Genomic DNA, 13,779 nt, shown 5'->3' on the forward strand with positions numbered 1-13,779 from the left:
TGGCAAAACCCCGCCGACACCTATGTTAGTTTAACTTACCTTCTCATCATTCAAAAAAAGTATTAGCCATCTTACATTGTTTACTATAGATTTAAGGATTTCAATGATATTGAGTAAGACGATACCTACTCAAAGTGGAGCATCTGCGTGAGGGTAGAAGTGAAGTTTTCTTTCTAATAAATATAGTGACAACATTTGCTTTGTTTTTATGTATAAAACTGTAAGTACCGAACACTTGATAAATTGCTAAAACATAAACATAGGTTTAGCACAACCTTACTTTTCTACTCAAACACATTCAAAGGGGCAAAAACCGAAGCAAGCGTTTGGGAATTTGCTGAAGTAGAGTGATTCAATCGTATTTGTTTTTTTACTCATAACTTGTCATTCTCATAATATCATACTCTTCCCTGTTTCAAAATGTGGATGGGGGACTTTGGAAAGTTCACTGTCATGTGAACCCCAAACCCCCAGAATGATGAGCCTTTCCGGTGACCAGTTTGGCGACCCTAACAACTTCGCTACCACCACCAGAGTTAAAGGGCAAGCAACTACCTCCCACAGCACCCGAGATCATTGTTAGCACATTGAGGCCAATGTGAGGGGACGTGTGTCATGCCAGAGACGCGTGACAGGGAGAGCACCGTGCAGACTTACCGCCAGGAGATATCTTAGGATTATGCTTTTTATGCCTTTTAGAGGCACTTTTAAGATGGGACATAACAAGTGAAGATCGTGTAGGGATGGATTGGGGTGTTATACATATGGAGGAGTTGGAGTGCCACATAGTCAACTTAGAGGATAATCCTAATGATGAGATGAGAAGGAATGAGACTTTGAAGGTTACCGTAGAGAACCTAAAGAGAGGAAAAACGAAGTTGACCATGTAGCTCTATGATATAGATGACAAAGTGTGCTTGCAAGAGATACTGAGACCGCACACCTAAAGAAGAGAAGACCCGACAGCAGTCCCAATGGTCCAGGAAATGCAGAAATAGGAAAAAGATCCAAAGGAGCTCATTCTTTTATATGCCTAGTGGAGAGGAGTTTTAGATCGTCTCTGAGGAGGAGGAGGAGGATACCCTGCGAAGAACACATGATCTCATCCACATAGGACCATCATCACTAGAACCTACCATTGGCTCTGTGATTAGATCGACCACCATTTGCTCGTTCACTAGATATTGTCATCGTGTTAGTGTATTGGCCATACCAACTTAATGTAGTATGGAAATATAAGTTTGTTTGTTTTTTGCACTTTGAACCTTATTTCTTAGGTCCATTTGCTATGTTAAACTAATTGCTTTGATATATTCCAGGGATGTTTGTTAGTTGATGTTTTATGTGATGTTTGGTGTGCGCTAATGTTATACAAATATCATGTCATAACATTGTCATCGATTTTGATGTTTTAACGAAGATGGTTATGAGTTTCAGAAGATTTTTTTGGTTTACTTGCTCAAGTATCATGGAAATCAAACTGAAGACAATGTCCATAAAATTTTACAAAAATATCTAAGGAGCATTGAGGAGTAGATATTAGTTAATAAAAAAAATAGTCGAGTGCTTATTTCATATTCAAACGATGTCAATTATATCTGTTGTCGAAATAAGTACTTTAAACGAGGTAGAATTTTTTCATACACGTGAATTTTTGCATGTAATGTATTGACATACTGGAAGAAAACGTAGGGGTCGTAGAAACACACAAGCATTCAACTAATTTAAATAAAGGGGAAATGATTTGCCAACTGATTAAAATAAATGGAAAATCATATGTTAAAACAGATTTTGATGACAATAGATAAATTAGTTTATCTAGATATATTACCTGTGCAAGATAACCACCAATAGCTGGTCCAACAATAAGGCCTATGCCACGTGAGGAAGTGATCTGATGAAATAGGTGACATTATATCATGACACAATAAAATTGGAACTTAGGAGTAATAGAAGAATTTGAAATTTGAAATAACATCATACAAGTGATAACGCCAGGTGACCATGTTCTTTCCGGCATACTTCTGTAGCATAAGCCTGAAAATATACAAATAAGTCAAACAAAATTTAATGCAAAGATGCGTTCGATTTTATAGACAACTGAAGTACTAATCACCAACATCACACTCATGAAATCCTGCTGAATTTAATTTGTTTTCTTGGTGTGACAATGGGTAGTCCTTAAACTGTTTTGAGAAATGCAAAATCGGTGCATGTAAGAATACTAGCTGGTTGGCTGAAATTCACCTGGTGTGCAGCCATCGTAAACATTCTAACGATTGAAACACTGTGTGCCATCATTCTCTCGTGAAAGAACGCCAGAAAATTAAGTCCAATGAGATAAGAGTATGACTTGGAGTACCCGAGCAGTTAATCAAGGAAGTGTTGATATATGATCCTGTTAGAACTAATGGGCTGGCCCATTACATAGTTCTGGATAAATCCCAAAGGCTTACTCATGCATGGCAAGTGGCACTGGCGAACCATCACCGCCTTCAAAGGAGGTGCCGGTTTGGTTAGACCGGGCCAAATTAAGCTATTGGCCCAATTACTGCTCAGAATTTAATGCCTTGATGAATATTATGGGTCAAAATGGCTCACTAATTTATTTTCACAGTTTTGGAAGACCAGGCCATGGCCTAGTTGGGTCCCCAAGACGTTCCGCCAGTGGCAAGTGGTAGAACTAGTTTAGTATCACATTGCTAATGGACAGCTAGTTGGACATTATTATAAGGGTTGGTGTTCTAACATCCAATAGGAGCTTAAGAAGAGAAGTGGATCAGGCGCTCCTCCTCCTCCTGTCACCAGCCTCGCCACGCTCACGTCGTGTTTTGTGAATGAGCCGAGCTCAGATCGATGCAGAGTGTGTGCTTTCTTTTTTTTCTTCTCGGGAAAGAATTAATTGTGGTTAATCACGGAAGGACACTCCAAAGCTTTCCGTCGCCTCTAGGTGTTCTCCATCCCGCTTCTCGGCATGCACCGCGATTCGGGAGAACAGGCTTCTGGAGCCATGTCTCTCTAGAACCTGTACAGGAAAGTCAATGAGATTTTTGGGGCACTTGCTTGACTGCATCGACTACTTAACCGGTGTTGCTAAACAACTCCATGGCTGCACCGGCTGGCACCAACACTTCCACTGTGGCGGAGTCCGTGTGAAGGTTCTTCTATATGTCCTCTTTGTCAATACAGGGACAGAAAGGGGAAGAACATTTTTTTTTATTGAATTGAAAAGTCGAGACTTGAACCTAAGATCTCTAATCGATACTATGCTGAGCTCCTTGCACTATCCAACGCAACCAAAAGTCTGTCCTGATGGGATGGGCTGGGTACTCAAAGAGGCCAACACATGAAAAGAAGAATATCACATAAGACACAAGAAAGCCTATGTGGACAGAAAGGAGGGCCAGAGCAGTAAAATATTCTATATGTCCAGAGTTGGAGATCCAATGCATCAAGGCCATCAAACCAGGTCAAACTAATGGTCTAGATCGCTCCAATGTTGGAACCAAACACGTTTAGCACATCCCAACAAAACTTCTCCCGCAATGATGCCTAATCTCGTTCTAATCCGCTCGATTTTGGAAAAAAAACGGCACGACAACCTGTAGCAGAAGGATCTCCGAGTCTGAAATTGACTCTCCATAGCAGAGGGAGAGGATGCTGGATCTGAGTACATGGGGAGGAACAGGAGAGAATCAATAAGGCAAGAATTTCGTTGATGTTAATTAATTCGTTACTCAGTTTCTGCATGATGATATTAGCTAACTGCTGAAATGTGAATTTTCGTAGATGAAAGGGTTGTTTCATCCCAGGAAGCAAGGAAAAATTGATCCTTTTTGTATCCTGACCCAATGATTAGAGTCACTTACTTTACCAATGTTTCCAATTCATTTTATGTAGACGTGCTCTAAAATTTGTGCAGAGTATGTAGGAGCACAAGATTATAGTGCTGAAGTTATCAGTAGGGTGCAAAGTATCTTGATAGAAGCTCAGAAGTGCTGAAGTGTATTACTAGGTATAAAATTTTCCTACCAATGAGAACTATGAAAAATATATTCCAGTTGTATGTTCAATTCCAAAAGGCAGTGATACAATGATTATTTTTTGCAGTGATCGTACGAATCTTACACGGTACTAGAAGCAGTGGCGGAGCCACGTCTAACTTGTGTACTCAATTGACCACAGATTTTTGGCAATACAAGCTGAAAGTATGTAAAAAAAAGAAAAACCCATACAAATACATGTATTTGACTGCACAACTTCAAACTGGCTACATATGATTGATGTCCTCACCCCGCCACTGACTAGAAGCATCTTCGATAAAATGCAAGCCATGCTCATTTTTATTTACCATTAAGAGTTGAATAATTATTCTCTAAAATATAGTTGTTTGCTACAATTATTTTTACCATTAGCTAGAAACATTCTCTTCTCACTGTGCTGCAATAAGAAAATATTTGGAAGTGTTCACCGCGACCTATATTTTTATGCATGCAGGTCTGCAATGGGGAGAATAATTCCAGATGCTAAATTTAGAGTCCCTGTAATATCCAGTGTCTAGTCTGTAGACACTGGTTAGGATCGATATTTCATTATTGAGTATCCTTTGCTTTGCTCCTCTATGATCAATGAAAAGCAGCTGCGATCTGCCTCTTCGTCAAAAAAGTTCTTCGGTATATACCATAAATTCACTCTGCGTTATTTTTAAGTTACCATGCGTTCTTTTGGTAGCAACCATCACAAGATTACTTGTTGTTTAGTACTGTTCCTAGCAAGATTCTGTAGTTTGTTTGAACATTACATATACAAGTTGGCTTCTATATTGCATTATCTATACTCAAAACTGATGGTGGTTGTGTGCGGAGGAGCTGAAGGGATACCTGCGTTGTTTGGATTTCAGTGGTTATTGTATTCATTTTTTAACATGAATGCTTTTTGTTTGCTAACGTGCGCGGTTCGCCTGATTGTCCCATGTATCCATGCTACGAGAATTTGCATTATTTTCCTTTCAGATTGTTTTTTATACATATATACTCCATCTCTTCCTTTCTATGGAAGTTTGTGGCACGGAAATATGAAGAAATGTACCGCCAGTTTTGGGCAGGCTTACTCTTGGCTAATTTACGTGATAAAATAGAGGAGTTTGCATTAGATAAGAAAACATAATTAAATCCGTAAAATATTCTCCAGACGAGTTGTGTAACGCAATATATCTTATATTTTGGATATTTTTTCTCAAAAAACTATAGCCACTATAGAAAGTTAGAAAGTAACAGAGGGAGTACAATATTCGACGTCTAGGTATTCATGTTATTTAGCATTTTGCACTGATTTCCTTTGTCAGGATTTACTAAAGATCTAAGTGCCATAGTCCATTTTGATATGGATATCCACGGTGATCTCGAATTGGGTGTAGATTGTTGGATTAGGTTAACTATTGCCATGATTAATTTACCAACTACTTGAGACGTGCATTGCAAGTACATGATTACTAGTATATATGTGGCGAGAAAAGTCGTCTATAAAGATTATATAGTAACGATGGCCCGCTTTCAAAGCAAAGGCAACCAGACCTTAAACAATTGAAATAAATGAGATCAAAAGGATGCTCAGACACTACCGTGAAGATAGGGTAACCGAATATGTTTACCAAGCCTACAACCCATACAATTCAGAGAAGTCACTACGAGAAAAACAGGGGCTGCCGTGCAACAAATCATTGCCGTGAGCCCACGCGCGGCAAAGACTTCTTTATCGTGCGCACCAACCAAGACTTCTTTGTCGTGCGCACCAACCAGAACGCACGGCAAAGAAAATGTGCACGGCGACATCTGAACGGAGCGCACGGCAAAGAAACCTTGCACAGCAAAGTCGCACGACAACGAAACCTTCACGGCAATGACCCAACATGCTGCACGGCAAAGACTCACTGCACGGCAAAGGCTTGGGCATTGCCGTGCCACTCCCTTTGCCGTGCACGCAACTTGGATGCACGGCAAAGGCGTTGCCGTGCATTTTTTTTCCTTTGCCGTGTGCCATATGACATTTTCTTTGTTTTTCTTTCTACTTTATTGCATCTAATACTTATATTTATTTTTTAATTAGTTTTACTTTTGATGACTATTTATTAGTGTTACTTAAAACAATGTGCAATACAAAAGTACTCTCCATCTTCATCCCCCACATATATCAGGGTTTCGGAGCAATCCGCGCTTCGGAAAATCTGCTAAGTGTTATCGCCCAAATGTGAGGAAGGTCACACCGGGGAGCTATTTTTGCACCATTACACCTTTCACCACACTTTCACACATATCATAGGTCCACATGCAAGATTTGGTGGGATTCCGATGCTCCGGCGGTCGTTCTCCCCCTCCTCCCCCCAAAAACAGCGGTATATGTGTGTGCCCGGCAGGTCTACCCCTAGATTTCTCCGCGCGAGGTTCCACCAATATGCAACGCCAAGGCGCACGGCAAAGAAAGCAGACCGCACGGCAAAGCATCATCGCACGGCAATGATGCGGGCGCACGGCAGAGAGCTAGCCGCACGGCAAAGATCTCGTTGCCGTCGAGATCGTTGCCGTCCGAAGTTTGCCATGCGGCATCGCACAGCGAAGACTTCGCCGTGCATGCCGGGCAACTCGTCGCATGGCAACGAGCTGTTTTCCCGCAGTGAGTGTTTCCGGAGACAAACCTCGATATACCATGATGAACTAAAGACGAGAGAAGAGAACTACATAAATGTCCGAGGCGATTATACCACCGCTGAAAAGAGCTGATAGATGCGGCAGCAAGCACTGAGAGGCCAATCAAACTCCAGAGGCCATCATAGCGTCGGGGCCAGCACCAAGCATAGTGAACGTGAACCGATTCTGAACAGAACACAGCTCAAAGTCGAGAATTACCCTAAAACCAGAGTCAACAAACTGACCAATGGAAACGAGTTGCATGATAAGTCAAGAAACATGAGCAAAATAAAGAACATGAAACGATGAAGTGCTAAGAGTGTCTCAACTATCGATTGAGAGGGGAGTACCATTAGTAGTATGGACACGAACAGGTGACTCGACAGAACAGAGGTCAAAGCAAAAGAATGAGTAGAAGGTAAGTCAGTCATGTAACCTACAAAACATATGCCGGTGAGAAATCCTAAGTAGCAAGCAGGTATCGAGGTTGCGCAATCTCATGCATAGGCAGAGGCAGGGGCTATCCAGTCATCCCGTGGCGGTGCCATGGGTGCCATGGCACCCCCTCCAAAATACAGTTTTTCCTACTTATATACAAGTATTAGGACTAATTCTATGCTAGATCAGGTATTAAAATGCTAGATGATCAAATCTTTGTGGTCAAATTAATCTTGGCACCCCCACCTATATGATCCTAGATCCACCACTGGGCAGCAAAAGATGCCGGGTTAGAAACACCTACCAGCGAAGAGTGGTCACCACCACCCGTGGAAACCGCGTGTAGAGTCGGCACAGTGCAGACACCGTGCAAAAACCGTGAGTAGTCGATGCAGAGCGGTGAGTGTACGTAGAGAAGTGACAAACATCATGGGAAATCGCAGGAGGATTCGTCGTATAGCGGCGAGTCGGCATAGAGCGGTAAGTCAACGTAGAGAGGCATATGGAAGACACCAGAAAAGTCGACATAGAGCGGCATTTGGAAGCCACCAGAAGAGTCGACGCAGAGTTGCCAATCGCGAGCGGAAGCCAACAGAGGGAGTCGGCGTAGAGAGGTCACTATCACGGTGTAGTTGCCGCTTTTTGCGTCGTCGTCATCGGAGAACTCCCAGTCGTCCTCCTCCTCTTTTGGCACCAGTGGTGGAGAAGGAGCGGCGGCGGCGAGGTCGATGAAGTTGCCGGAGTCCTTGGCGGACCACAGCTCCGCCTCCTGCAGGTTGTATGTCACCTTTCGGTAGTCCCCGTCGAGGGAAGAGCCGACGAGCAGGTGCAGCCCCGGCGCGTCCTCCGGGTCGTCGGGGCCGCGGTAGGCTGCCTGCGCCTCGAGCTCCATTTCCCACCACTTTTTTGTCGGCGGGTGCACGGCTTCCTCCTTGGGGTGGTGGAGTTTGAGGCGCTCGCGTGGAAGCGAGTCATGCGCCTCCTTCACCGGCGCCGTCCTTCTCGTCGGTGCGGACGAGTTGCCTCGCAAACCGCCGCGGATAACGCCGCTGCCGGACGGCCTTGCCTACGGCGTGGAGTGCTGCCGGCCGCCAGACCCGGACGAACCGGATAGAGAAGCGCCCGACGCCACCCGTGTCGGTGCGCGCAGGCGGCGCCATGTGCTGCGCCTGCGGGAAGTACAGCGGCCAGAAGGCGGGTCGTCGTGCCTCTGCGGCCGGTAGTCGTACGCCGCGAGCGTCCCGTCGACGTCGCGGCCGAGCCACCAGCTCCGGCAGCCCATGCGGTTGAACCGCCCGGCGTTAGGGCCGAACACGTCGTGCCATTCCAGGCTCGTCGGTGCCTATTCTAGGAGGCGGCGCTGCTCGCCGGTCCATCCGAAGGAGGCAGCACCACGTAGCCGGCGGCGGACAGATGCCTGCCGTGCGGCAGGTGGTACTCCACCGGCACCGGGATGTGGTGCCGGTAGAGCACATCCGCCTCGTTGAGTGTGAAATGGTGGGAGCGCTCGCCGCCGACACCGCTTCCGCTGGCCTCGTAGTTGTGCGCCATGGATTCGAGCAGTGTGTTTGTTGTGTCAGCGATGGACTCGAGCGGTGGTAGCTAGGGTTGGGCGAGACGGTGGTGTCGACGGGGGTTTTAAAGTAGCCGCAGCGGCCCGCATTGATGCCACGTGGGGAGTTAGGCCGCTGCCACGTGGGCGTCCGTACGGCGTCTTGCCTCCTCGCCGCCTCGGTTTCCAGCGACGACCTCCATTACACGTCTTTAAAAACACGACCAGTGTCATGTCTCGCTGACGGGCGGGGCCCGCGAACGAAGTCTGACGTGGCGCGAGGCGCTAGCGCGCCCATTCGGCACCCCGCGCGAAGGAACCGACACGGGGTTGTGAGCGGTTTTATTGGGCTCGAAACGGCGCCGGCGCTTTATTGGGCGTGCTGGTGTGAGCCTAATTTTGCTGCCAGCCTCCAAATTGCTATTGGGACGCTATTGGACTCCCCAATGGAGATGATCTTAGGGATTGTTTGTAGTTTTGGATATGCCATTTTTATCTTACTTGCCGAGTTACATATGTAGTTTGCTTAGTATCATTGAAATGTTTAATCTGGATAGATTATTTACCATGTCATGTCTAGTCTTTTTTTGCATTAAATATAATGCAAAATTGTTCATGTATTCAACTAATATGATTGAAATGTTTAATCTGGGTAATGCAACGGTGTGCAAGATGAGGAATCATGATACCTGCTGATTACGATGACAAGTGAGTTTCAGTTAATATGTTTGAGATTTACTTGGTGTGTTGAAATTTATTTTTTCTCGAACACACGCCTAGACGTGTGTCGTTGTATATTAGAAGACCATCAAGATGATGAGAAAGTTACAGCGTTGGTAGCAAGGCTACAGAAGAAGGCAAAAAACAAAGAAACAAGAGAAGAACACAAGAGAATTTAGTCCAAGGGATTTCCGGCTCACAGTGGATATTTAATTGCTGAATGAGATTGAGTTTATTGTTAAGCGAGATGAGTTTGTTGTTAAGGGTTCTTCGTAGTGGACTAGATTTTCACGAATCAAATCACATCGTGCCACCAAATATTACCTCGTGTATGCATAACGGGGTGGTTTGATGACTCATTGTTAACTCCTTAGTTTGTAAACGCTATCCTAAGACACGCCCGTGGATTTTCCCGCAAGGGCTTTCAACAGAAAAATTGATGTCTCCAATTAATTTATTTCAGTTTATTTGCCTGTCGATTTCCGGAAGCTACAAAACCATGATGGAAAGTTCTAATAACTGAAAGGAAAGCACACTCTACGTACTTCTGCGTACCTTAACTGGTCCGAGCATACCAGATAACAACCCAAGCAAACCTCTTGTGGTTAATGCCATCCAGTAACTTGAGCTGAGTCCAAAGAGTGTATTGAATATAATTCTGAAATAGATGAGAAAACATGCTTAAATTCTAGGTGCATCTATCAGAATACACCAAAGAAAAGCTCAGCAGACTACAGTTTGTTGAAAGAATATCCTTACACGGAAACAAGGGTGATTACAAGAACTGGTTTCCTCCCGTGCTTGTCAGCCACAAGTCCCCATATTACAGAGGTTAGTGCTCTCCCAAGCATATATGAAGCGCCTACATTAATAGAAAAGGCACCATAAGTTTACCGTTTGCAGATAAGGCTGAGGCATACCCCTTACAAAACAATGTCCTCGTGCATCAAAGTTGAAGTGTTTCAGAAGATAAACACAAAAGAGGAACTGTGTTTTTAACAAAACTCACCAACAAAACCAGCATAAAATCCAATATCTTCTTCTTCTTTAGCAATGTGAAGGTCCCTTATCTGCAAACAGATATCCAGTGTTGACAGTCGATAATGACTAATGAAAATAGTACAGTATTAGCGATGATAGTCTACTTGAAGAGAAAATTTTAACTAATAGTATTGGAAGAAAACAAAACAACAGGAAACAACAAATCTATGAGAAGAGCAAAGCTTTGTTTCCACCACTAGTCATTGTCTCATGCAAAGATTATATCATTGCTCGACATATAGAGCATTCCAATTTTATACTACTTGTAACTCAAAAGGCAAAATCACACTGCACGTTTTAAAAAGAAATTGAAGTAACATTGCTCACCATAAAGTACAAGAATGGAAACAATGACTGTATCGGCAAGGCTGCAAAATCCAAATTTACAAATATCAGTTCCTGATGAATAATGAAGGGATAACTTGAATAAGACATATAACCAAAAACATCTGAAATTTTCTATATCTGAAATGAACGTCAGAGTAACGGAAGAGTCATCCAAGTCTCAGGTAAGCAAATAGAAACGTCATCAGCACAAAAGTAGCATTCTGGCGCACAATGACATCAATACCCACAACTAGTGTCAGTAGTTACCTGATACAGTACTTGTCTTAGTATCTGGGTAATTATTTTCCAATGACAAACAGAAAGAACCAAATTTGACATGTCCACTAATAGAGCTCATTGTAAACAACCATGCATGTGCCGTAATTCTATTACGACTATGAGAGCAGGAGTGTGTTTCCAATTCAACCGTATATTTCTGAGTTGCCAAATGGGAATGCAATAGACGTCAGGTGATGCAAAGTTCCAAGAAATTGCTTTAAAAAGATTCGAGGAAACAAATGCACGGAGACAACTAGGGGAAAAGAGTCCATTATTTTTTTTTTCCAAGGGACCCGGCGAAGGGGTCGATTTTCATTACCAAATAGATAACGAAAACATGGCCAGACAGCCCAGTATCACCTAGAAAAGAGTCCATTATAAGCGTGGCATGTGTGGCGCGTGTAATTTTGGGAATAGCTGGTCCCAGAATCGAAGCTTTGTAGGTGAGAGCTGAGAAGAAAGATACAAACACTTTTAAACAAGGGACTGACGAAGGCAAGTTTGAGTCGACAGCGTTGCCCGTGCTGTCACATCACAACTTCAGAACTAGCAGCAGTGGAAGTGAGCATTCTTCAGGCCAAACCTGCCTGCGTGCTTCAGCCAAAGCTAAACAGATGCAGAACAATGAGAAGCTGATGCGCGGATATCAGAGATATATGGTCCACACGCGGGGCAAATCAATCACGAGGAACGCGAGAATTAACCCAACATTAGGAACGAAAAAAAGTAACATTATAGCTAGAAAAAAGCAGTTACTCGAGCTGATTAGAATGTTCGTGGGGGGATAGAAACTACAGTAACTTGGTTCCAGGTGCCTACACAAGGATGATATCGCCCAGCAATAGTACTAGTACTTCGTGGAAGTAACGGAAATCAACTGAAGTGAAGAAATAAGAGACAAGAAGGAACGGGAAGGAACGGTGATCACGCACAGGAGCAGATGGTGACGAGCCACAAGCAGGAAATCTCGGTGAAGGGGAACCCCTCCCTCTCCTCCTTCCTCCTGTCCACCCTGCACCCGGGACAGTTGGGGTGGTACCGCGCTCTCTTCAGCAACGGCTCGGACGCCCCAGCGCCGCCGCCTCCGCCTCCGCCGCCGCTGGCATCATCGCCCATCTCCCTCGCTCGCCCACCCCAGTCACCAGACAGACAGGGACGGAGAACACAGGATGCCCCCGACCTCGAGGAGGCGAGGAATCTTGGTGCGCGGCGTGCGCTGCTTTGCTCGCGGCCTTTTTGGCTTTCCCTGCGGAACGACGCGGGCTAAAAGGCAGGACAACGGACGCACGTACCAAAAGAAACTGCCCCACCCTCGGTAAAGAACGTGGCCCGTTTTTTCAGCGGAATTGCTCCACACACACGACGATTTAGGTACGATCGCTGTACGATGCTGTCCATACCTTTAGTTGAGCATCTCCACCGGCGCCCCGTGTAACGGACGATAGCATTTTCGGGCCGGCAGCAAAAATGGACTTACGCCAGCGCGTCTAAAGTAGCGCTGGCACTTTTTCGAGCCCAATAGAAGCGCCGGTAACCCCGTGCCAGCCTCTTCGCGAAGGACGTGAATCAGGCGCGCCGACGGCTCGCGGGGCGAAATTTTTTGCACGTTGGAGCCGTCTGTCAGCCACACATCCCGAAATTATACATCTTTTCCACCAAAACCTCGTCCCCTCCGCCGCTAATTTCTCCCGCCTGCCGCTCCATCTCCCATCCAACCTCCAACCCGAAAAACCCTCGTCGCCGCCATACCGCTGAAGAAAAAGGCTTCGGCGAAGGCAGCGACGCCGCCAACGAAGGCACCATCGAAGCCACACACCGTGATGCCGAAGGAGAAGGCGGCGAACATGTCGCATGAGAAGTGGGAGGAGGAGAAACGCCGCTGCTCCTTTGTGACGGCTGACACGCGTACAGCACGCGACCGTTGGGAACCCCAAGTGGAAGGTGTGATGCGTACAGCAGTAAGTTTCCCTCAGTTAGAAACCAAGGTTTATCGAACCAGTAGGAGTCAAGAAGCACGTTGAAGGTTGATGGCGGCGAGATGTAGTGCGGCGCAACACCAGGGATTCCGACGCCAACGTGGAACCTGCACAACACAAACCAAGTACTTTGCCCCAACGAAACAGCGAGGTTGTCAATCTCACCGGCTTGCTGTAACAAAGGATTAGATGTATAGTGTGGATGATAATTGTTTGCAGAAAACAGTAGAACAGTATTGCAGTAGATTGTATTTCAGTATAGAGAATTGGACCGGGGTCCACAGTTCACTAGAGGTGTCTCTCCCATAAGATAAACAGCATGTTGGGTGAACAAATTACAGTTGGGCAATTGACAAATAAAGAGGGCATGACCATGCACATACATATTATGATGAGTATAGTGAGATTTAATTGGGCATTACGACAAAGTACATAGACCGCTATCCAGCATGCATCTATGCCTAAAAAGTCCACCTTCAGGTTATCATTCGAACCCCCTCCAGTATTAAGTTGCTAACAACAGATAATTGCATTAAGTATTGCGCGTAATGTAATCAGTAACTACATCCTCGAACATAGCACCAATGTTTTATCCCTAGTGGCAACAGCACATCATAATCTTAGAGGTTTCTCTCACTCCCCCAGATTCACGGAGACATGAACCCACTATCGAGCATAAATACTCCCTCTTGGAGTTACTAGCATCAACTTGACCAGAGCATCTACTAATAACGGAGAGCATGCAAGATCATAAACAACACAT

The 13,779-nt window shown here is 45.0% G+C and overlaps 1 pseudogene; it reads right to left on the bottom strand.

The window, feature by feature from the left end:
• The window catches only part of LOC127342444 (probable peptide/nitrate transporter At3g43790), a 33,603-nt pseudogene extending 21,282 nt beyond the window's left edge, over positions 1 to 12,321 (bottom strand).
• Positions 12,322 to 13,779: the final 1,458 nt, after the last annotated feature.

Source organism: Lolium perenne, chromosome 3 (genome assembly GCF_019359855.2).
Source record: "Lolium perenne isolate Kyuss_39 chromosome 3, Kyuss_2.0, whole genome shotgun sequence".
NCBI classification, from domain to species: domain Eukaryota; kingdom Viridiplantae; phylum Streptophyta; class Magnoliopsida; order Poales; family Poaceae; genus Lolium; species Lolium perenne.